The sequence below is a fragment of the Scyliorhinus canicula genome, chromosome 11 (assembly GCF_902713615.1).
Source record: "Scyliorhinus canicula chromosome 11, sScyCan1.1, whole genome shotgun sequence".
In the NCBI taxonomy this organism is placed as follows: domain Eukaryota; kingdom Metazoa; phylum Chordata; class Chondrichthyes; order Carcharhiniformes; family Scyliorhinidae; genus Scyliorhinus; species Scyliorhinus canicula.
The window spans coordinates 134,521,272-134,546,753 of NC_052156.1; the positions used below are offsets into that span (position 1 = coordinate 134,521,272).

The 25,482-nt window shown below is 44.7% G+C and overlaps 1 long non-coding RNA gene across 2 annotated transcripts in view; it reads right to left on the reverse strand.

Annotated features, from left to right (window-relative positions):
• LOC119973392 overlaps positions 1-25,482 on the reverse strand; it is a 67,942-nt gene that overhangs the window by 13,987 nt on the left and 28,473 nt on the right. Inside the window, exons 1-2 of one of the 2 annotated variants that reach the window (XR_005462303.1) lie at positions 11,244-11,307; positions 2,321-2,418 (exon numbers count right to left, since the gene is read on the reverse strand). This is a non-coding gene — a long non-coding RNA (uncharacterized LOC119973392). Of the gene's footprint in view, positions 1-2,320; positions 2,419-11,243; positions 11,308-25,482 lie in introns of those variants that run through there. The other variant, XR_005462302.1, reaches the window with a different exon arrangement.

A 25,482-nucleotide genomic window follows, 5' to 3' on the forward strand; every position in this document is an offset into this window, starting at 1 on the left:
CCTGATAAAGGTAGTGATGCACGAGAAAGGTGTTTGTTGTGTAGTTGTGTCTGAGGTCAATGATTTCCCTTGTTGAGCTCTGCTGCATAAGGGAGAGGATCTGGAGAGTGACAGCTTGCATGAAGATCTGCGGGAGAAGACGGGTGAAGTTGAGAGCATGAAGGAGTGAATGGGAAGGGCCTGGTGTCCCGAATGAGTTCTAGGGAGGAATTCTGGGGACAGAAAGTCAAGTTAAGAAAATAAAGAGCCTTAAATGACAGTGACAGTACTGCCCACATGCGGTGCATCTCAGGGCATTGGCTGATAGAACCCTTACCAAGCTTTGAGTTGCGATACAAAACTATCCCCACTGGAGAGTGATTTCAGATAATTTCCTTTGCAATGCACAGAAGGGAGGGCCAGCTGTGTTCTACAGAATGGTGAGAATAACATTGGAACACTAGCATGAACATTCACTAAACATGTTAATGCAACGTACCAAATTTTAATGAATTGCAAACAATTTTAAAATGGGCAGTTTGTGTTTGGGCAGGGACCCTCTTCCCACATTAGAGCTCCTGGTTAAAGCCATCAAGCAGGGATGTGTCATTTGATCCTTTATAATTTTAGTATTAGAAACAAGATGGCGATTTGAGAAATTACAAAATTAATATTCCCAAGGATACCACATCATAAGTAGCTCTTAAGTCCCAAGCCCTGTAGTCCATTGACAGTATTTTTATCCTTCCAAATATAAGTGACTACTAGCCCATATCTTTAAAAGAAAAACTGTGGAAGTTGGAGGTGTGAAACAAAAATCGAAAACGTACAAAAGGTGATGAGCATCAAATGAGAAAGACGGATCAGCATTTCAAGTTCACCTTTCATCACAAAATGTTTATTTCTGCTTCACATATCTTCAATGAGAAAACACGCCAGTGTTAATGATAACTCTTATTGCACTGATGAGTATTGAGGTGAATATGAAAGAATAAGCTCTCACCTATTATACTGACCCAATCATTACACCTAAAGTTGACAGATAGATCAAGATGCAGGTCCTTCTGTCAGCTGATGCGACAATGTTTCACTGATCATTCATGTGTGCTATCAGCTACAAGGTTTTCCCAATTGTTGACGTTGGTATTACATGGCTTAATGTTTTCTTTGAGTATGTTCTTATCTCCTTTCATGGTCCACAGGACCTCCGCTAGCACTTTTGCACTTTACTCTGCAGGATTCTTTTTGGAGTGTGGAGTATTCAATACAGACACCATTCCTTGACACCGCAGGGTGATCTTCTTAGCACGAGCTGAATATTGAGGAGTCTGCACGTTCTCCCTGTGTCCGCATGGGTTTCCTCCGGGTGCTCCGGTTTCTTCCCATAAGTCCCGAAAGACATGCTTGGTGGGTGAATTGGACATTCTGAATTCTCCCTCAGTGTACCCGAACAGATGCCAGAGTGTGGTGACAAGGGGATTTTTAAATTTTTATTTTAGAATATCCAATTCATTTTTTCCGATTAAGGGGCAATTTAACGTGGCCAATCCACCTAACCTGCACATCTTTGGGTCGTGGGGGTGAAACCCACACAGACACGGGGAGAATGTGCAAACTCCTCACAGACAGTGACCCAGGGCCGGGATTCGAACCCGGGTCCTCAGCGGCGTAGGCAGCAATGCTAACCACTGTGCCACCGTGCCGCCCTGACAAGGGGATTTTAACAGTAACTTCATTGCAGTGTTAATGTAAGCCTACTTGTGATACTAATAAAGAATATTATTTTTGTGTTTTTGGAGTACTTTCTGCAACCTGGTGATTTTGTCCTGCTGCTTGGCATGCAAGTCTCTTTGAGGTTAAATTTGTCAAACCAGTCAATGTGACAGTGGTGTCATATCCAGGACTTGCACTCATAAAGTTGTTATTTCTTTTTTGAATTTTGAGTACCCAATTCTTTTTTCCAATTAAGGGGCAATTTAACATGGCCAATCCACCTACCCTGCTCATCTTTTTGGGTTATGGGGGCTGAGACCCATGCAGACGTGGGAAGAATGTGCAAACTCTACACGGACAGTGACCCAGGGTCGGGATCGAACCCGGGTCCTCGGCCCCGTGAGACAGCAGAGATAACCACTGCACCACCGTGCTCCCCCTCATAAAATTTTATGACCCTTTCTTGCCCTCAGCATGATTCTAAAATATTTCTAGACCCAACATTTCATTTCTCTGAATGTAGAATGAGCTTTCATGAAAAGACAGAAGAATTGAATATCTATTAGCGCATAATTTGACAACGCTCTATGCTAGTTAATGAACCATTTGACAGCAATGAGATAGTTACTTTCATCGCACATTCTCCAACCTCCATCTGTTTTAAGTGTAGGTTAATCAATGCAGCATACATCTCCACATCATGCCCAAAGTCCTGAGTAGTTTAAGCTGTGAAAGTAAAATAGATACAGAAAAATTTAGATCTTTAATGGGTTTTGGAGAAGGCAAAACATTAATAAACATTAAATAAGCAACTTCTCCAGATGGTCCAAAACACATTATTATATTTGTATTTGTTAATTTTCATGACATATGCTCATTGCTGGTATGTAATGGTAACTTTAAATTCTCCTTCCAGCTGTAGTATTGTGCACCATGCACAATAAATCTAGTAATGCATTTCACGCATTCAAAAATTCAGTTTAAATGAAGCATATAGGTAAACAGCACAATTTACCAGCAAGTGGTTAATTCCTCCCAGTAATGGGGTGAGGATACGACTGCTGAATAACATGAATATTGCTGTGGCAATTTGCCGATAAATGTGAATCAAGAGCTCATTGTGAATTCCTTTCCCTGTACTATTTACTGTACTAATGCCATCGTGTAACAGCAAAATAAGAGACCTAACCAATCTTTTTAATTGTGCTTTCAGCTGATGACAAAATGTGGGGTAAATTTCTCAAAGTTCTGATCACACAAAGGTGTGATAGGACAACAAAAATTGTCGTTTTGCAATACCGATGTGAAGATTTATGTCCTGGTGCAAGGCTTCAATAAAATATCCAACCAGAGAACACTGTATATGTCTAATAAGTATTTTAAATAGCTTTTATTTCCCTGGTTCCTCCTAACCAATTTTATGAAATGTTTGTCTGTTCCCTTCATACTAAGGTTGTGAGCATTTTTGAAAGCCAGAATCTCCATCACTGTCTTGTACCAGGGCCACTTCAGAATTCCACTCCATATTAAACCCTCGAATGATGATCTGTGATTCCAATCATGCTTATGTGAGCATTTACCAAGTGGAGGTTGGACTTCCTCGCTTGGGGACAAAAGCTACAGCGCCAATAGTTGGATTAAGGAGTCATATTTTAATATGTCACTTTACTTGCTATATGGGAAGTGGAATAATCCTGCCTTATTCTACTGGTTCACTGTTTATTATTGCTGCAGAATAGGAAATGGAAGAGGAAACTGCGCTGAATATCTGCTCAGTTAGCATCCCAGGATTAAAACAGCAATGAAAGAAATCCCAGAGAAATAAACTCAATTCTTAATTCAAAGTCACTCAATTCTAATCATCCGTTCATTCAAATGATGCAACGGACACCTCCTGCATTGCTCAAGTTTAATTTGAGCTACTGAATAATATAAATTTCTCAGTCACATCCAGGCAAAGACCAAACAAAGCAAAAGAAATTACTGAGGACCACAAGTGAATGGAGAAATGGCTACAAGTAACTCTGAGACCATTTTCAGCTTCACTTTAAAGTCATTATAAAGAAAATGAGTGAGAATCTTTTCTGTGAGTTTCAGGCTTTTGTTCATGTTGATGTCTGGTTGATGTCTAGTGAGTAAAGGCATTTTTTTGCAATGAGCATGAGGAAAAACAGAGCATCATATTGACCCCCAAAGTAGCACAAAGTTCACAATATAAGAAGCTTATTAAATGATGATGAACCACTCAGATGGTGCTGAACTAACTCTGCAAAAGTATTAAGCCTGTTAAGCAAGGAATCTGTGACTTCATGATACCCATATATTTTCTTTCATCACATATATAAAGTGGGCGGCATGGTGGTGCCATGGTTCGCACTGCTGCCTCACAGCGCCAGGGTTCTGTTCAGTGGTCTTTCTGTGGTCTTTCTGTGCGGAATTTGCTCGTTCTCCCCATGTCTGCATGGGTTTCAGTTTGTGCTTCGGTTTCCTCTCACAGTCCAAAGATGTACAGGTTAGGTAGATTGACTATGCTGTGGAAAAGTGATGGGCCTGGGTATGGTGGTCTTTCGAGGTGTCGGTGCAGACTTGATGGGCCGAATGGCCTCTTTCTACACTGTAGGGTTTCTATGATTCTAAATTGCCCCTTAGTTTGCCCATGTTTGAGTATGGCTATGCTTGATGTGGTGTAATGCCCCTCAAGCTATAAGCCCCTTTGCGACAGACTAGAGCCATGTTCCAGAAATAATGAGCTACAGAAGAAGATGGAAGTCTGACCCATGCACTGTCAGGGTGTGGGAAGGTTGAGAGAGAGATGTACATAAAGTAGGAAAGAAAAAATGTGAAGCAAATTTTCCTGTTTAAAGTAATGTGTTTTATAGCTAAGTAACCAGTCAACGATAATGAAAGCAAATTACCGCGGATGTGAAATCTGAAACAAAAGCAGCAAATACTGGACAGTGTTTGCAGGTTTGACAGCATCTGTAACGAGAGAAGGAGGCAAGCGTTTCAAGTCTGGATTACTCTTTGTCAAAGTTGGAGAGAACTGGAAATTGGCTCAGACTTATACTTTTGTGGGGTGTGTGGAGTAGAGGAGCTGGATAGGAGGCCAGTGATAGGTGGAGACTGACAAAGATGCCGTAGATAGAAAGACAAAGGGAATGTAAATTGGTGATTAAGGCTAAGAAGGGTGCTGATAGTGGCACATTAAGAGATCTGTGTGTTAATGGCTGAACAGTGGCAGTGTGTTAAAGGGCAACTAGGAACAGTGAACAGACCTATCAACAAATCTTCCAGTACTACTAATTTCAGTTTTCAACTGTTTTTACTGCTTTGATTATAAATGTGCAGATAACAGAATAATCTAACATCTCAGGAAATCAGAACACCTTCCTTAGATTTATCGTGTTATTAATAGTCAGCTAAATATTTTGCTGAGATTTGTTTCCTCAGGCACAGCCTGTTTGTAACCTTTCTTATCGAATCATAGAATTTACAGTGCAGGACGAGGCTATTTGGCCCATCGAGTCTGCACCGGCCCTTGGAAAGGGCACCCTACCTAAGCCCACACCTCCACCCTATCCCTGTAACCCAGCAACCCCACCTAACCTTTTTGGATACTAAGGGCAATTCAGCATGGCCAATCCACCAAACCTGCACATCCTTCGACCACAGTGAGGGTGGCACGTGACGCAGTGGTTAGCACTGGGACTACAGCACTGAACACCCAGGTTCGAATCACGGCTCTGGGTCACTGTCCGTGTGGAGTTTGCACATTCTCCCCATGTCTGCGTGGTTTTAACCCCGACAACCCAAAGATGTGTAGGCTAGGTGGATTGGCCACGCTAAATTGCCCCTTAATTGGAAAAAAAATAATTGGGTACTCTAAATTTATTTAAAAAAATCTTTGGACCTCAGTGATGAGATGACAAATTCCTCCTGATACAACCTAAATTAAATTAGTTTGAGCTGTTTTAATTTAATCTGAACATTCCTAACGAGACACACTTTTTAAAGAAATCCTGTAATTTATGTCTAATTGGTGTTAAACTGACATTTTAAACCAGAGTGACTCCAAGGGTGGCTGTTGTATGAAGTGGAAATGTTATACATGTGCACTGCAGCAGGTGAGACAGCCCTGCCCTTAGGGGTAAAGGCACTTCAATAGGGCTTAACCAAGAGAGAAATGCGCCATATCCAACCTTTGCAATACCTGACTTAGCAATAGATAATGCTGAACAGGCAGCTTCAAGTAAACATATTGCCCAGTCCCCAGCAATGACGTCACTCCTCTTTATATGTTTAAAATTCAAAGGTTATCCAGGATTTTAGCTTAACAATAACCAAAAGTCTCCCTTTGTAGAATCAAGTGTCATTGCTTACGTTGTTTTATTATTGCAATAAAATTCTTTAAATGGCCATTTGTGAAACAAAAATTGCAAAAGTGAATAAATGTTCAACGGAATCATAGAATCGTCTTGAATGATTACAACAGAACGGGAGGTCATTCGACCCATCAAGTTCATGCCAGCTCCAAGCAAAAGTAACTCAGTATTTTTAAAATTTTATTTTTAATCAACTTAGAGTACCCAATAATTTTTTTCCAATTAAGGGGCAATTTAGCATGTCCAATCCACTTAGCTTGCACATCTTTGGGTTGAGGGGGTGAGACCCATGCAAACACAGGGAGAATGTGCAAACTCTACACGGACAGCGACCTGGAGCCAGGATCGAACCCGGGTCCTCAGCGCCCTGAGACAGCAATGCTAACCACTGCGTCACCATGCCGCCCATTAGTTAGTAACATTCTCCCATACTTTTCCCATGAACCTGCAATTTTTTTTTTCTCTTCAACAACTGATGCAATTCCTTTTTGAAAACTTTTGTGCTTTATATCGTTATTTATAAAGCCCAGGATCCTATATGCCTTTTAAAACACTTTCTCAAGCTTAATTTGATGCAGAACAATGTGTGAGTAGTACAGTAGGAATGCGCAAGATGATAGACAGTACATTTGAGCATTCATAAACTTATCAGATCCCAGAGGTATGTTGTGGCTTCACCATTTCCTTTCCTGCATTAAACAAATCTCTTTTTGTGATTTCACACTGTGCATAAACTCTTTGGCTACGTGCTTTCTAAACATATAGTGAAGCTCATTGTTAACAATTTGAATTATCTGTGTGTACATCTATTGATGAGAAAGACAGGGATTTTATATTATTACAACATTCTTGAAAAACAGGTCAAAAAGATTTTACGAGCATAATATATTGTGAGTTGTTGGCATTTTGGAACTGTAAATTAAATGAAAGAAATTGCTACAGGTCTTTACCAGTTGATGGGGTAGATTTGAGTTGGACAATGCCACATGGACAAGATATGCTTCAGGCGTCTGTAATTGTTTTTGTTGGAAATTACCTCCACATTCTGCAATTCATTGAGGGCAGAATTCTCCCAATCTCCCACCGGCAGGTTCAATGGTGAGTGGGAGGGGATCTAATTCTGCGGGAGGCCCAAAAATCGTTTGGATGCCGACGTGTATTTCCTGCGGGATCCTCCGCTGGTGCCCGCCATGGGTGCATCGGGAACCCATTTGAATCCAGTTAATAGGAAGCAGATGAAGGCCCGATGACCCATGCTTGATTCCCCATGATGGCAGCGGGAAAACAAGCTGGTGTGAAACATGTTTGGAAAATGTAGCATGCAGATGTCGGGGTTCACCAGAACAAGCCTGGGGACAGCCTCTGGAATTCAGGATGGAGGCCGCCAGCAATGCTGGATCCCACAACACCGCAGCAGTGGGTGGGTGGAGCATCTGCACATGGACCTTTCCAATTCGGTGTCCTGGAGGGGCTCTATCTTCCAACCTCAGAATGTTCCTGGAGATCCATCCTATTTCTCAGGAGGTATGTCGTCTGGTCTCAGAGTGCGCCCAGAGATCCAACTTCATTTTCAGGAAGTCTAACCTCTTTCTTCCAAAGTGGATCAGGGATGTTGGGTGCCTTTTCGAAATGGCACCCAAATAGGCTGGCGAATTACGCATCACCAGACCTTTCCTGCCACGGAATACATCGCAAAACCCCCAACTGCATAACTGGTGAGGTCTTGTGGGTAGTGTCGCTGAATCAGAAGCTCCAGGTTCAAGTCTCACCCCAGAACTTGATGGCCAAGGAAGATGCATTTATAACGCAGCAAAACAGGTTGATAATCAACCTGCAAAACCCTTCCAACATGCCAATGGCAGGTGACAAACGTCAGAGATATTCCTGGGAAGCCATGTGATGGAAAGAAACTTGGAGCCAGCCACTACTATCACTACCCATAGCTCCAGACTACAACATGCATGTAACAATGCATGGTGTCACAGCAATACAGTCTCCCTGAGTGAATTGTAAAACACTATCACCATACTCCAATGCTCCAATAGCTAAGTGATTTGTTTTCAGTGTGCCACTGAGTTGTATAGAACAGCAATGTGCCAAATTCCACTCTCTGGCCCATACTGCTTTCAGACCATTACACAGACATAAGACATCAGAGCACGGATGCATCACATGGTTCCTTGAATCTGCCTCACCATTCAATACAATCATCACTGCTCTTCAGCCTCAGCTTGATATTCCTGCCACTTCCCATTTCCATTCTATCAACCTCAGCCTTGAATGTACTCATGATGTGGAGATGCCGGCGTTGGACTGGGGTGAGCACAGTAAGAAGTCTGACAACGCCAAGTTAAAGTCCAACAGGTGTGTTTCAAATCACTTGCTTTCGGAGCACTACTCCAAAAGCTAGTGATTTGAAACAAACCTGTTGGACTTTAACCTGGTGTTGCATGACATCTTATTGAATATATTCAACAACTGCACATCCACAACCCTCTGGGGTCGAGAATTCCAACGATTCACATCCCTCTAAATGAAGAAATCTCTCCTCAGCTCAGCCCTGAACGATCGGCCCTCTTATCCTGTGATTGGGCCCTGTGTTGTGGAATCCCCTGCCGCAGAAACAGTCTCTCAGTGTCTACTCTGCCAAATTACTAAATGCTACATTTATGTTTGTATCCCTGAGCTGGGAATGGAAAATATCAGCCAGGTTTCCTGCTTCTGATTGGTATCCAGTGATCTGAGCCAGAACAGGTGAGGATGTGGGGTGAGGACAAAGTTGAGCTCCTCTCTGCCAACATTCCATGTCAATTTTAAATTGGCTACTAGGTACGTTGTTGGAGGATATCCATGGAACCCTTTGTCTGACACGTGCACACCGTTTATGGAGGCAATGTGCCCGATGGTGGAAAAGGCCCTTTTCCTTTCTAAATTAGAATTTTCCTCTACATGGTGTTTTCCTTTTCAGGTGTTGAGAATTAATCCTATGCTACTGACATGCCACGTATGCCCCATAGCAATCTGAAATATGGTGCACTTCTTCACTTTCTAACTAATTTAATCCACAGTAAATCCTATCCCTTGGGTATTGATAATCTAGGTGGACAGATGGTAATTGTTTTTTGTTTCCACTCATTAAAAGTCCATGCCAAAGTAATTAATAAAATTAGTCATATGAAACATTCAGACCATGCTACTTTGGACCAGATAAATTACTTAGAGGTGAATTTGATTGTTTCCATACCAATAAATATTGAATGCAAATCATAAAGAAATGAATAAATACTGTTAATTTGGGCAAATCTATTTGTATGTCAATGCTCGAAGGTGTATTATTTCCTCATCTATTATTCCTTACGCCTGAAATAATTGTTGGTTTCAGTCAGGATGTTTCACGCACAATAATTTGTTCTATCACGAATCACATCAGGGCAGCACGGTGGCTCTGTGGTTAGCACTGCTGCCTCATGGCGCCAAGGACCAGGGTTCGATCCCTGCCCCGGGTCACTGTCCTTGCGGAGTTTGCACATTCTCCCAGTGTCTGCGCGGGTATCACCCCCACAACCCAAAAAGATGTGCAGGGTAGGTGGATTTGCCATGCTAAATTGCCCCTTAATTGGAAAAAAAATAATTGGGTACATAAATTTATTAAAAAGACAAATCACATAAGTTGTATTTTGTCTTTTGACTTTTCTCTTCAGGTTTGATTTGATTGATCTTTTGCATCTTTTTTTTTTCTTTATTAAGTTAGTGTACCCAATTAATTTGTTTTCCAATTTAGGGGCAATTTAGCGTGGCCAATCCTCCTACCCTGCACATCTTTGGGTTGTGGGGGCGAAACCCACGCAGACATGGGGAGAATATGCAAACTACACACGGACAGTGACCCAGAGCCGGGATCGAACCTGAGACCTCGGCACCGTGAGGCAGCAGGGCTAACCCACTGCGCCACCGTGCTGCCCCCTTTGCATCTTTTTAACAACACATTAGCAGTCACATTAAGAAATGCCAACCAACATCATCAAAGCTGCAGGATAACCACCATTTATTGGCTGCTCCAGAAATTCCTTGTGATGACTGACTCAAGAGTGACACTTTCAGAGGTCTGGAGATAGACTCGTGTCGAAGAACCACTGTCTATCGTTATTACCACACGGATGAATAATTCCATGTAAGATTCTAGTTTGGGCAGTTTGGCAGTCATTTATTGATCAACAGTGGTGGATTCCTGGATTTGGCAAATGACACATTGGAGCAGTGTGCAGAGAAATCTCAACTCCATTGAAGGGCCTGTTGTATTTGTCAAGGAATATTGTCTGCCCTGGTCTGCAAAGAGTTTGAGGAAAACAGGAAATGATGTGATAATTTCAAGTGCCAATGACAGAGGTTAAAAATGGAATTATTCATAGATACTTTATGACCAGCTATTTACACCTGTGCAGGAAATTTGTCAAAAATGGCAAATTGTGCAGAAGTGAAGAATAACAAGGTCGATCAAAATGGCATTTCTCTATTTACAGAATCGAAACATTTTTTTAAAATTTGGAGTACCCAATTCATTTTATCCAATTAAGGGGCAATTTAGCATGGGCAATCCATCTAACCTGCACATCTTTTGGGTTGTGGGGGCGAAATCCACGCAAGCATGGGAGAATGTGCAAACCCCACACGGACAGTGACCCAGGGCTGGGATCGAATCTAGGACCTCGGTGCCGTGAGGCAGCAGTGCTAACCACTCCGCCACCGTGCTGCCCTACAGAATTGAAACATGAGGGAAGAACTGGAGCTAGCTAGGAATCCTTCAGCTCCTTGACATCAGGGACCTATAATCTTTGTAACAGCTTTTACTGCACTTTTCAACCCAGTTTATTTATGCAAATATTTCTGCCACCATTTCAGAACAATTCTACTCTTCGTAGATCACTGCTTAAAAAAAACTGTTTGAAATATTTAAAAGAATCATTAACAATATGATTTTACCAATATGACAATGTCTTACACCTGTCTTACAACAAGTCTTGATCAGCAAACACATTAGTCAGTCATTTAAAGGCAGACCCCCAACGCCATTATCTGTTACTCTAAGTGGCAGTGGCATGAAAACATGCTTAAACGCAGCAAGATAGGATTGTCATTGATTTTATTCAGCAGAAGAATTATAATAATTACCTTCCACAAAAGAAAAATATCGCAGGTGCTAGTAATCTAGAATTAAAAACAGAAAATGTTGGAAATGTGCCACGAGTCAGAGACATCTGTGGAGAGAAACAGTCACAATTTCCTGTCAATGATCTTCCATCAGAATTACTTTCTAGCTGTTTAGAGCAAGGGTAATGGCAGAGTAGCGCAAAAGTCCAAAGGATCCGTCGAGTAATATCATTAACGGCAGACATACCTCAGTCCGTAATATCCTCTTTATTTGGTGTTATTCAAGAGTCCTTACGTGATGCCGCATTACGATGGTGCAAGTCCTCGTGCAGCACAACCTTGGCTCATATTCAAACCTAGCTATTATTTCAAAAATTTTATCATTTCAGAATTCAGGGAGGGAAATAGCTCAATTGGACCAAAATATCCAGGTTGCCTTTGCAACTGTCAAGCCCAAGCCACATCTATAATTATGCTGAAAATCAGTTCCAAGTTTCAAGTCAACATTAATTTGCATTGGCAACAAAAGCAACAAAAAAAGCCATGGACTTGTTGTCTGTTTGCAGCTGAACTTGCCTTTGTGTGTGTATGTTGGTATATAACGTTTGTCTTTTTTCTGGCACTCATCTCCTTTTTGTCATGTAGTTAAATATGCTTGGACTTCAAAAAAATTTATTTATTTTTGTTTGCTTAATATAAATTTAGAGTACCCAATTCATTTTTTCCAATTAAGGGGCAATTTAGCATGGCCAACCCACCTACCCTGCACATCTTTGGGTTGTGGAGGTGAAACCCACGCAGACACGGGGATAATGTGCAAACCCCACGCAGACAGTGGCCCAGAGCCAGGATCATACCTTGGACCTCGGTGGCGTGAGGCAGCAGTGCTAACCACTGTGCCACCGTGTTGCCCTAAATTACTTTATTTTTAAATTGATTGCAAAATATCAAATTGTCCTGAAAAGAGGGGGTGGGGGGGTCAAAATTCTCTTACTAAGCCATTTTATACTTGCCACCGGATTGAAATATTTTATCTTAACAAACGACAAAATACAATTTTTTTCTTCCTCCTGCCCCCCACCGAAAGGCAGCTTAAAAATCTCATCGCGGAAATAAAGTAAGTAATAAAATTGTGGGAGACTAACACCCCCAAGTTCCCCACAGGTACAAAGAGCTTTGAATCTTCTGAATAGTTATAGTTTACAATCCTCAACAGATCTATTGGCTCCTGTTGTATTTATCAGTGTTGTTACATCAACCACTGTGAGAAAAGTGTTGAAAGGCTGGGGTTTCACAGCAGCAAACTCTTTAAAAATACAATTTAGGTTTGGTAAGAATATGAAAGCTAGCAGTGGGTATCATCACAATAGCGATGGACTGCTGAGAAGCAGATAAGAACCCTCCTTACCTTTAGCCCAGCAGCTTTCAGTTCCTTTCAGATCTCCTTTTGGGCTGAATGCCATTTGTTAGCAAAAAGGACTCATGGCAGCTCCTGCGTGTAGTCCTTTGAAACTTGCATGCCCGACGATATTCCACTTTAATGAGGGTGAACCTTGCTTGCTGTCAAATCCCACAATAGAATTTGCCTGAATGTGCACTGCAAATGTCACTGGCAGTGCCGATCAAGCGCAGAATACTAAAGAGTATTACTTCGTAAGTGGTGTTTCTTTTTCCACTCTGTTGGTGTCTCCAAACAACTTTGTCACCCATTTTAAAATCCATCATTGAATATTGGAAACCTGCAACTTTTGCAATGGAAAACATAGCTGAGTTTGGCCCTCGTCTTCATTCTAAATGGGCCTGGTAGTTAAATTCATCGTGGCCACCGACTGCATGTGCTGGGCCCACACTGAGTTACCCTCATAACCTCACACCATCATGCTCTGCAACTCGTCTTAAACATTTTTTGCCTCGATAATATCAGCACTGGATGTTCCAGATGGAAAAAATAAAGCAGATCGGGGTGAGTTTCAGCAGACTTAAAACTAAGTCTGGCTTCAGGCGGGTTTGGCTGGGTGTTTCTCAATGGCTGCAGGGCCGAGATTCACCTCGCTATTCACCTGAATTTTTCCGATTTGTTTGAGTTTCGGGGGTTTCTCCTCACTGACACACACTTTTGTCAATTTCCTGCTGGCGAGCGCAGCTCCTTGCTGAGCGGGGCACCATTTTGACTGGCTGCTCTGATCACTGCACCTCTTCCTGCTTTCTGGACCCCCCCTTCACTCTCCCCAACCTTCTCGAGGCGACAGGAACCCCTCCCCCCCAATATCCCCCCATGCTAATGGGCAAGGCCCCCCTGGGCCAACCCCTGGCAGTGCCATCCTGGCACTTGGGCACCTTGGTACTGTCATTCGGGTACCCTGTTGGTGCCCCTGGCACTCTGGAAGTGCGACCCGAGTGCCAGGGTGCCAAGCTGGCAGTGCCAGGGTGCCAAGCTGGCAGTGATAAGGTGACTGGGTGCCAAAGGGAGTGCCAGGGTACTATTCTGACCTGCCCCCGACCACCCGGCGTTCTCTAATGACCTGCAAAACTCCCGGGGGCTGTCACACCTGGTCAATGTTTGTGGAAATCAGTGCGAAAAGGCACCCTGTCGAGGTCTCTCAGGCACTGCCGTTGACTCCCAGGCACCGGCTGAATGCAGCGTCCAGGTAATTAAATGAACATACCGTCAGGTAAATCCCATTCGCCCCGGCACAGAGCCAGATTTGGGGCTCTCGAGGAATTCACCCATTGTGCCTGGCTCTGTGCCGGTGCAACGCAGTGGCTGAATCGTACCCCATGAACGTTCTATTCCATTGAAGCCATCCCATGCCGCTGGGAAACATGCAGGGGTGGGGGGCGTTGCCAGCGGGAAAAGCGGCAATGTGGGAAATGGAGGTCCAGGGTGGGGACTAACAGGAGGAAATGACAAGGGTAACTGTGGGAATTCTGGGACACTCATTCAATAGTTGGACCTGCCGGATACTTGTCGAGAAAGGGCAATTTGTTTCTTTTTAAAAGCCATGCTGAAAGTGAGGCTTCCTTTGCAAGTGCTTCTTGAAGCTTTCCCTTTCATGGCATTGATCTTCCATAAATATATGCAATTTCTAACGTAAAATGTTCTCTATTTGCGAAGGCGCTGGATGATTGATTGCTCAGAGGAGGTTCAGGTTGCTGCAGGTTCATGGAAATCTAAAGCTGCTCCATGAACTGACCAGTGCATTGCGGTGCACTGAGAAATGAACAAACAAATTGGTTTGTGTAATTTCTTTTGTATGACAAGTCTCAGGGCGGAATTCTCCCATCGGGAGACAAACAGCCGACACCGGAGTGAAACCCGGAGTGTTTCACTCCAGCGTCGGAGGCCGCTCCTCGCCCCCTATTCCCCCCCCCCCCCCGGGGGGCTAGGAGTGGCAGCACGTGAATTCTTGCGTCAAAGCGGCGCGCCGGGAATTACGCGGCCGGCGGCGCCTAAGTGGCGTCAGCCGCGCTGCTTGACGTGGCTGCTTGATCTTGCGGGGCGGCGGAGGGAAAAGAGTGCGTCTTTTAGAGACGCCGGCCCGACGATCGGTGGGCACCGATCGCGGGCCAGACATCTGCTGAGCACGCCCGTAGTGCTCGATCCTCCCTCCGCCCCCCACAGGCCCCACACTCACCGGTCGCGCGCTGTTCACGCCGGCAGCGACCAGGTGTGGTTGGCGCTGGCGTGAACCGGTCGGGTTCGGCAAGCCGCTCAGTCCATCCGGGCCGGAGAATCGCCTGTCGCCGTGAGGAACGGCGAGCGGCGATTCTCCTAGCGGCCTGTTGAAAAACGCAACATGCCATTTTGGGGGGGGGGTGGGAGAATCGCGGGGGGTGCCAGGGCGGCGTGGCGTGATTCGCCCGGCCCTCCTGCGATTCTCCCCCCCGGCGTGGGATGTGGAGAATCGCGCCCTCAGTTTTCCAAAGAGGCCCCAATTTCTAATCTTTGAAAAGAAACAAGTCTCTGTGGGAACAAAAAGAGAAAATTCTGGACAATCTCAGCAGGTCTGACAGCATCTATGAAGAGAGAAGGGAGCTAACGTTTTGCGTCTGGATGACTCTTTGTCCAAGACTCTGGGATTAGTTCCAGCTATCCTTTATCAGGTGCAACCAATGAGATAGGGTCAATGTCACTGCAACTCGTAAATGCCAAGGGCCTGATGGTCTTCTTCTGCTGTAGCAAATAAAATAGAATTGTTTGCAAATACTCAAGCTCCGAACGAGCTGACATCTATCTAAACTTCTACATTTGCAATTGCAGTCAGTTTCATAATCATATATCAGCATCCAATATTCATTTATCAGAAATAAAAACAGTAAATGCTGGAAAAAGCCAGCGGGTCTGGCAGCATCTGTGGAGAGAGACATAGAGAACACATTTTGAGTCCATATGAAATGGATGCTGCCAGACCTCCCGAGCTTTTACAGCGCTTCCTGATTTTATTTCCGATTTTGTGCATCCTCAGTATATGGTTTCAAATCATTTAGCCACCATAGCTATGTTTTGAACACGAGTGAATCTCCTGCGATGCTGAAAGGAAGGCCAAGCCAGGCCAGGTCAGGAGGTAGATGGAGGATAATGCAGGTCAGGAGGTGAGTCTGATGAAACAGGTGATGAGCGGACATCAGACCAAGGGAGAAGCAAGTCCGCGCAACAGTCATTACCATCAAGCAAGGATTCCAATGCACTATAGATGTTAAAACCTTGAGGGTGCTGATATGTTATAGAAGGATTAATTTTGTACACACGATCAAAAACAAGTTTAGCAATGTGGCTGTGTCATGCTATTGTATTTAAAACATTTTGCCATTTGACTTGTTCTATATTTACTGTACCTATCTGATTTACATATAACTTGTTAATAAGTACTGATTTAGCTAGAACTGGACATTATGTGCAGAGATCTATATAGAGTGCATGGTCACTTTGAACTGATTTCTGATGTATTACACTGTCAGTGAATAGGATATGCCGTTAGTTTCAGATTTCCTTCACAACAAACCTCTGAAGCCAGATATTGGGGAGTCAGTTGCGAGTGGAGTGCTTTCGCATGAAGAAGGAGAACTAAGTCAGTAGAAAACACAACAATGCCTCCTGCAGGTCAATTTTATGACTTTGCTGTCCCACTCCTGTTGATATAAACCTTGACTCCTACATCATCATATCCTCACTTTGTCAAGGGTTCTCAAACGTTGCGATCCAAGGTATCAGATTAAGTAACTAACCAGGGGTTGGATTTTCATAGATCATAGAATTTACAATGCAGAAGGAGCCATTCAGCCCATCGAGTCTGCACCAATCCATGGAACGATCACCCTACCTAAACCAACGACTCCACCCTATCCCCTTACCCAGTAACCCCATCTACCCTTTTGGACACTAAGGGCAATTTAACATGGGCAACCCACCTAACCTGCGCATCTTTGGACTGTGGGAGGAAACCGGAGCACCCAGAAGAAACCCACGCAGACACAGGGAGAATGTGAAGACTCCGCACAGACAGTGATCCAAGCTGGGAATCGAACCTGAGACCCTGGAGCTGTGAAGCAATTGTGCTAACCACTGTGCTACAGTGTTGCCCTGTGTAGGGGGTCACCTTATTGCCTGCTGTAAATTCAGGAAACTGCAACATACTGAGGACAAAATTCAGCAAGTGCTGGAAACGTTCAGCAGGGCAGGCAGCATCTCTTGAGAGAGAAACAGAGCTTTTATTCATTTTTCCGTATAAGGAGCAATTAAGCGTGACCAATCCACCTGCCATGCACAGCTTTGGGTTGTGGGGGTGAGAGCCACACAGACACGGAGAGAATGTGCAAACTCAACATGGACAGTGACTCAGGGCTGGGATTGAACCCGTGTCCTCAGTGCCGTGAGGCAGCATTGCTAACCACTGCATCACCATGCCACCCGTGAGAGAGAAACAGAGTTAACGTTTTGAGTTGAATATGACTCTTTTTCAAAAGAGGAGGAGTTGAGCTTGTTGCAATGGACAGATGTTCTCGGCAGCAGTTATGCAGGTTGGGATTATGTAATCCACGTTGGATTATGGGGCTTTGTACTGGTAGCTCATATATCCCACTGCAGCTGACCCAGTCTTAGTGTATCACTAAACCACCATCCTCAATAGGCCTTGGCGAGGTTATAGCTTTGCATTTGGGATTTCAATCTTTGGGGTATTGCATTATTTACACTATAATGTTCAACACCGAGAGCGATTGATGCAGTAACTGAAGTAGGTAAAGAGGCTCAGACTTAACATAAATTGCATGTTGCATGATGGTCTGCAAAGCACAAGGTAGTGGATGGTGAATAAAACTAAAGATGTACAAAAAATGCCACTTTTGCAGTACTGTGTTCCACACTTGTCCCTATATTACTGGGGAACACTGGGGAGAGTACAAAATATGATTTAGAAGGATGAATCCGGACCTGTGATCTGACAGTGATAATTTCACTTATGGGCACTTCAAAACATGGGATCATAAATACAAGTAGTTAGGGCAGCACGGTGGCCTAGTGGTTAGCACACCCGCCTCACGGCGCTGAGGTCCCAGGTTCGATCCCGGCTCTGGGTCACTGTCCGTGTGGAGTTTGCACATACTCCCCGTGTCTGCGTGGGTTTCACCCCCACAACCCAAAAATGTGCAGAGTAGGTGGATTGGACACGCTAAATTGCCCCTTAATTGGAAAAAATAACTGGGTAATCTAAATTTTGAAAAAAATAAATAAATAAAAAAAAAATAAATACAAGTAGTCATCAATAGTTTGGATAAGGAACTCGGAAGAGATTCATTACCCAGAGTAGCATAGATGCATGTAGGGAGCAGCTAGGTGGATACATGATGGAGAGCTATGTCAGGAGGGTGAGATTAACTATGTAGATTGAGAGGAGGCTCATTTGAAGCATAAACACGAGCTAGCTGTGTTAATGTGCTGCAAACGTCAATGTTTAAAAAAATATAGTGAGCTACCAATAAAATAAATGGGAACTTTTTCAAGACATCAGATTTAAATGGAATTTCTTCAGGGTTTTCCTGATTTCCCTCATGACTCCAAGAAAAACTGTATAAAAGCCGGATTTTAACTGTTTATGTTGTTTCAATTTGGGTTCTTCCAATCTTCGACTAAAGTTATTCAACTTATCAGTGGAATCCCGGTGGTAATTCCAAGTTTCTACTATAAATTCACAACTTGGATTCAATGACCTGCCTGCAGTAGGCAGCTGGAATTTAATCCACCAAACTCCAGAATCAAGCTGGTTTCATGGTCTGGAATCCTAGAACCAATGATGGCCTTGCCAGATCTGCCCCTACCCTTCAAACTGACCGCTCTCCTCCATCTCGTTAGAACCTGGCTGATTGGCCCGTGGCAAGGTTGCCTCCCTTACCTTTCCTCAGGGGCCTCCATTGTATTGTTTTGGCCTGGGCCTCCGACAGTCCTAGCAAGAGCCACTGTTCCTGGTTGTATTCAGACACCGACAGCCCTTGAAGGCAACATTCTCATCCTGAAGGCCCTGGAAAGCCTGTCAGCAGGCAGGTAAGTGCACGTTTGAGGTATAAATCCAACGGGACTCTGGAAGGGGCCAGTGGATGGGACCATTGCCACAGTCATTAACTTCAACCAACAGTCTTTGTCGATTGCTTCATGAACGGCACTAAGTTGATTGAATGAACATTAGAAGTTGGAGCAATTTATGACGCAAGGTAAGAATGTTTGCACTAGAAAAACAGGGTCTCTTTTGGGCAAGTCTTACTGTTTTGGAATGTAAATAATCCAGCAGTTTAAGGTTGTATTTAAACAGTCACACCCAGGGCGACATATCTATCCTCATTCCCAAGAATTGTAAAGGAATTTGTGTCTCGCAATATTTGCTACAGTTGTTTAAACCTGAGTCAGTCATATTGTACTTTCAAGTGATATTTAACATGGAAATTGCATATAAAGGATTTAAATGATGGAAAGTTTCCAAACGATATTTTTCATACATTTAGTCATCAAAATATTGTACGTTTAAATGTGAATGTATGAAGTTGTGTGAGTCTAAACAGCATTTTCTTTAGACACTGGGAACCTTACTGTGAATATTTGAAAACAGAGTTTATATTGGGCTGGATTCTCCGCCAAAACCCTGATGCCAAAATTGAGTTTGGCGATCGGTGGAGAATCCGTTTTTCCACATGAAATCGGGACCAGCACCAGTTCCTCTATTCTCCGCCCATCGAAAAATGGCATACTCAGAGGGTACGGCGCGCCGAGTATCCTCCGCTTCAGGCCACTGCCTGAGGCCCACCTGTTATTCTCCGTCCCCGACCGGCTGAATTCCTGACGGTGCGGTTCTAATCTCGTCCCGCCATTTGGGAAACTCGTGAGGAGGCTGCGGAGTCAGTCGTGGCTGCCACAGTCGGGGGAGGGCCGATCGAAGGGCGGGGGGGGGGGGCCTCATTCAGGACTGGGGGCTATGTGTGCGGGTAGTCGAGTCGTATGAGCGGCTGATGTGGGGCACTATTTCAGCGGTCCAAGTCCGCGGGCTGAGTCCGCCATGGAGCACGGTGCTGCCGCTGGCAGCCGCCGCCATGCGCATGCGCGGCCTCTGGCCCAGAAGTGCAGGGGCCGTATCGGCAGCTGGAACTGTGAGCTCCACGACAGCTGCCTGCTAGCCCCCTGCAAGACGGTGAATCTGTGGCCTTTTGTCATCAGTTTTCTTGGCGTAAAAGACCACAGTTTTCACGTTGGTGTGGGGACCTAGTCCCAAAAACAGAGAATCCAGCCCATTGTGTCGAGAAAAGAATAGGTTTAAGGGGTTTATCGGCAATGCCACTATCCCAGCAGGAAAGCCAAGTCCATGGAAGACGTGGATCAGAAATGGGGTTACAGGGCAGCACGGTGGCGCAGTGGATTAGCTCTGCAGCCTCACGACGCTGAGGTCCCAGGTTCGATCCCGGCTCTGGGTCACTATCCGTGTGGAGTTTGCACATTCCCCCTGTGTTTACGTGGGTATCGCCCCCGCGACACAAAGATGTGCAGGGTAGGTGGATTGGCCACGCTAAATTGCCCCTTAATTGGAAAAATTAATTGGGTACACTAAACTTAAAAAAAAATAGAAAGGGGGGTTACAAAATTGTACCGTTGATTCTCGAGCCTCTGCTCCCTGCAAGCAAGTGCAGCTTCTCAGTTGGAAAACAGATCAGAGAATTAGCTCTTTGTTTTTTTTCATGAGTAGATGATTTGTGTAAAAACCTGGAGCAACAGTTTTAGATGCAAAGACAGAACTGCGGTGACAATGTGTTCCCAAAGTTGGAGTGCAGCCGATATTGGGCCTCGGGCCTTATGTAAAAAATCTGGCCGGGAATCAAATATCAGGCCGCCTGCCTTGTGGGCAGCACTGCCTGAATGTGAGGGCTAGCCACAGCACCTCTCAGGAGAATTACATATTCATGTACAAGACAGCTCTCCTGTTCTATAGGAACATTTAGTTGGCAGTCTTTGCTTCAGCCGCAGTAACCATGGATCAATCCTAAATGGCAGGGGGTTGGGAACCAAACGAGGAGGTTCGTGGACAGTAAGGAGGTAGTAACTAAAGCCTGTAAGGACCTAGATCATGAAGTCAGCTTGACTAAGGGGAACAGCAGGCAGGGGGCAGATGATGAACGCAAAGGGACTGGTGGTCTGAGGTGCATTTGTTTAAATGCAAGAAGTGTAGTAGGTAAAGCAGATGAACTTAGGGTTTGGATTAGTACCTGGGAGTGTAATGTTATTGCTATTACTGAGACTTGGTTGAGGGAAGGGCATGATTGGCAACTAAGTATCCCAGGATATCGATGCTCCAGGCGGGATAGAGAGGTAGGTAAAAGGGGTGGAGAAGTTGCATTACTGGTCAGAGAGAATATCACAACTGTGCTGAAGGAGGGCACTATGGAGGACTCGAGCAGTTAGGTGATATGGGCAGAGTTCAGAAATAGGAAGGGTGCGGTAACAATGTTGGGGCTGTACTACAGATCTCCTAACAGCGAGCATGAGGTAGAGGTACACATATGTAAACAGATTATGGAAAGATGTAGGAGCAACAGGGTGGTGGTGATAGGATATTTAAATTTTCCCAACATTGACTGGGATACACTTAGTGTCAGAGGTCTAGATGGAGCAGAATTTGTAAGGAGCATCCAGGAGGGTTTTCTAGAGCAGTATGTAAATAGTCGAACTCGGGAAGGGGCCATACTGGACCTGGTGTTGGGGAAATGAGCCCGGCCAGGTGGTTGAAGTTTCAGTCGGGGATTACTTTGGGAATAGTGATCACAATTCCGTGAGTTTTAGAATACTCATGGCCAAAGACGAAAGTGGTCCTAAAGGAAGAGTGCTAAATTGGGGGAAGGCCAACTGTGCCAAAATGGAGCTGGGGAATGTGGATTGGGAGCAGTTGTTTGAAGGTAAATCCACATTTGATATGTGGGAGGCTTCTAAGGAAAGGTTGATTAGAGTGCAGGACAGACATGTCCCTGTGAAAATGAGGGATAGAAATGGCAAGATTAGGGAACCATGATGACAGGTGAAATTGTGAGACTAGCTAAGAGGAAAAAGGAAGCATACATAAGGTCTAGGCGACTGAAGACAGACGAAGCTTTGGAATAATATCGGGAATGTAGGACCAATCTGAAACGAGGAATCAAGAGGGCTAAAATGGGTCATGAAATATCTTTAGCAAACAGGGTTAAGGAAAATCCCAAAGCCTTTTATTCATATATAAGGAGCAAGAGGGTAACTAGAGAAAGGGTTGGCCAACTCAAGGACAAAGGAGGAAAGTTATGCGTGGAGTCAGATAAATGGGTGAGATTCTTAATGAGTACTTTGCATCGGTATTCACTGAGGAGAGGGACATGACGGATGTTGAGGTTAGGGATAGATGTTTAATTACTCTAGGTCAAGTCGGCATGAGGAGGAAGGATGTGTTGGGTATTCTAAAAGGCATTAAGGTGGACAAGTCCCCAGGTCCAGATGGGATCTATCCCAGGTTACTGAGGGAAGTGAGAGAGGAAATAGTTAGGACTTTAACAGATATCTTTGCAGCATCCTTGAACACGGGTGAGGTACCGGAGGACTGGAGAATTGCTAATGTTGTCCCCTTGTTTAAGAAGGCTAGCAGGGATAATCCAGGTAATTATAGACCGGTGAGCCTGACGTCAGTGGTAGGGAAGCTGCAGGAGAAGGTACTGAGGCATTGGAACTATTCCCATTTGGAAGAAAATGGGCTTATCAGTGATAGGCAACATGGTTTTGTGCAGGGAAGGTCATGTCTTACCAACTTAATTGAATTCTTTGAAGAAGTGACAAAGTTGATTGATGAGGGAAGGGCTGTAGATGTCATATACATGGACTTCAGTAAGGCATTTGATAAGGTTCCCTGTGGTAGGCTGATGGAGAAAGTGAATTCTCATGGGGTCCAGGGTGTACTAACTAGATGGATAAAGAACTGGCTGGGCAACAGAAGACAGAGAGTAGTAGTGGAAGGGAGTTTCTCAAAATGGAGAACTGTGACCAGTGGTGTTCACAGGGATCCGTGCTGGGACCACTGTTGTTTGTGATATACATAAATGATCTGGAGGAAGGTATAGGTGGTCTGATGAGCAAGTTTGCAGATGACACAAAGATTGGTGGAGTAGCAGATAGTGAAGGGGACTGTCAGAGAATACAGCAGAATATAGATAGATTGGAGAGTCGGGCGGAGAAGTGGCAGATGGCGTTCAATCCGGGCAAATGCGAAGTGATGCATTTTGGAAGATCCAATTCAAAGCGAACTATACGGTAAATGAAAAAGCCCTGGGGAAAATTGATGTACAGAGAGATCTGGGTGTTCAGGTCCATTGCACCCTGAAGGTGGCTGCGCAGGTTGATAGAGTGGTCAAGAAGGCATACAGCATGTTTTCCTTCATCGGAAGGGGTATTGAGTGCAAGAGTTGGCAGGTCATGTTACAGTTTTATAAGACTTTGGTTCAGCCACATTTGGAATACTGCGCACAGTTCTGTTTGCCACATTATCAAAAGGATGTGGATGCATTGAAGAAGGTGTAGAGGAGGTTCACCAGGATGTTGCCTGGTATGGAGGGCACTAGCTATGAAGAGAGGTTGAGTAGATTAGGATTATTTTCATTAGAAAGACGGAGGTTGAGGGAGGACCTCATTGAGGTCTACAAAATCATGACAGGTATAGACTGGGTGGAGAGCAAGAGTGGGGGACTCAATTACTAGGGGTCACGAGTTCAAGGTGAGAGGGGAAAAGTTTAACAGAGATATGCTTGGAAAGTTCTTTACGCAGAGGGTGGTGGGTGCCTGGAACGCATTGCCGGCGGAGGTGTTAGAGGCAGGCACGATAGCGTAATTTAAGATGTATCTTGACAGATACATGAATGGGCAGGGAGCAGAGGGATACAGATCCTTAGAAAATAGGCGACAGTTTTAGATAGAGGATCTGGATCGGCGCAGGCTTGGAGGGCCGAAGGGCCTGTTCCTGTGCTGTAAGTTTTCTTTGTTCTTCCTTTGTTCTTTGGGACAACTGTCAGATCTATTTTGCTCATTACAGACTTAATTAAATAGGGGGTGCCGAAAACAGATATCTGGCCTTGGGGGCACTACTGGTCAAGTAATTCAGGGGCCTGGATTAATGTTCACATAAATACAATTCATAGAAAGATCCAAAAAAGAAGTTTCCAGGTGGGTGCCATCTTTCCTGCAACCACTCAGGTCTTGGCTGCCACCGGAGGTCCAGTAACATCTGTACCTGAAATAGTAACCTGTTTCTTTTTTTCCAGTAAGAAGTCTTAAAACACCAGGTTAAAGTCCAACAGGTTTGTTTCAAACACGAGCTTTCGGAGCACTGCTCCTTCTTCACTGACTGCTGTGCTTTTGTTTCCAAAGCAATTAAGTAGTATCTGTCTGCTTGAGAAGTGGTGGATAAAGAAGGCTTTCGCATTCTTACATAAACTCAGGTGCGCAACCAAGATATTTATAAATTCGCTGCTATTTTATACTGGAAATGTGACAGAGCATGCTGATATTTCTGAATTGGCAGGATTTGAAGCTAAACACTGTGCTTATATTTCAGGACGAATGAGATGTGAAACATTACAATCTGTGAATGTAACTGTGTTCATTGTTCTTTTTTTAAAGTCCTTTGTTTCAATGCCTGAAATGTTTGGAAAATTTTAATTTAAGTATGCTCTGCCAGCGCAGGTTGAACGTCAACAGATGCTGTAAACATTGGTGCAAGCGCTCATATTTACATTGAGCCTTATCATGTCTCCCAGGGCATCTCAAAGGTTTGAAGCTCAGTCAATGCTGTTATCATCCCTGTTAATAACATGGTAATGCTGACCACACAATGGTTCACAATACAAGAGTTCACATATTAATAGAAATTTCGGCAACCCCTCTGTAGTTTAGCTGTTTCACAGCAACATAACAAATGCCCTTGACATTAATGATAACCCCAGCCCTAGCCACTCATGTGAGGTTGTTTGATGCATGCGGCGCATGTTCCTATTAGACTAGCTTCTGGATTTCTGCTTTGTTTGTCCCTTTTACATGTATTTGTGCCTCTTCTCACTTCTGCCTGGACATTTTACTTTTGAGCGCATAAAGGTAACGGGCTGGATTCTCCGGTTTTCAGGCTATGTCCTGATGCCGGCGTGGGAACGGTGGTGTTTTACAACCAACATTCAGCGCAAAAGGGCCACCAATCCTCCATTTGGCTGGGGGCTAGTCGGAAGGTAGCATAGAGCACCCAGCTCCAGCTCATGCACACGGCGACAGCCTGCAGTGACTGTGCAACATGGCGCCGGCCGCGCAGACCCGGCCTGCAAAATAGAGCCCCCCTTTGGCCGGACCATCCCTCAACAGTGCCGCCAGCCCCTGCCAAGGTCCCCCCTGCCCGCAGATCAGCTCTCCCCCGACTGAGGCGGCTCTGGTCTGAGTCCGCAGCCGCCACGTCGAGTTCCCGACAAATGATCGCACACGTGAACGACGCCGTCGGGAACTCGGCCGGTCGGGGGCGGGGAATTGGGGGGAGGGACTCAGGCCACGGCCTAAGGCCATTGATACGCCGTGCGGCATACTCCGAGAGGATGCTGCTTTGGAGGGGGCGGAGCATCGCAAAACGAGAATCCTCCGGCCAATCTCCGAACACGATTTTGGCATCGCCAACCGGAGAATCCCAGCCAACATTTTTCTTGGGAGTCGGGCCATGGAGATTTCGCAGGAACTCTTTAATTG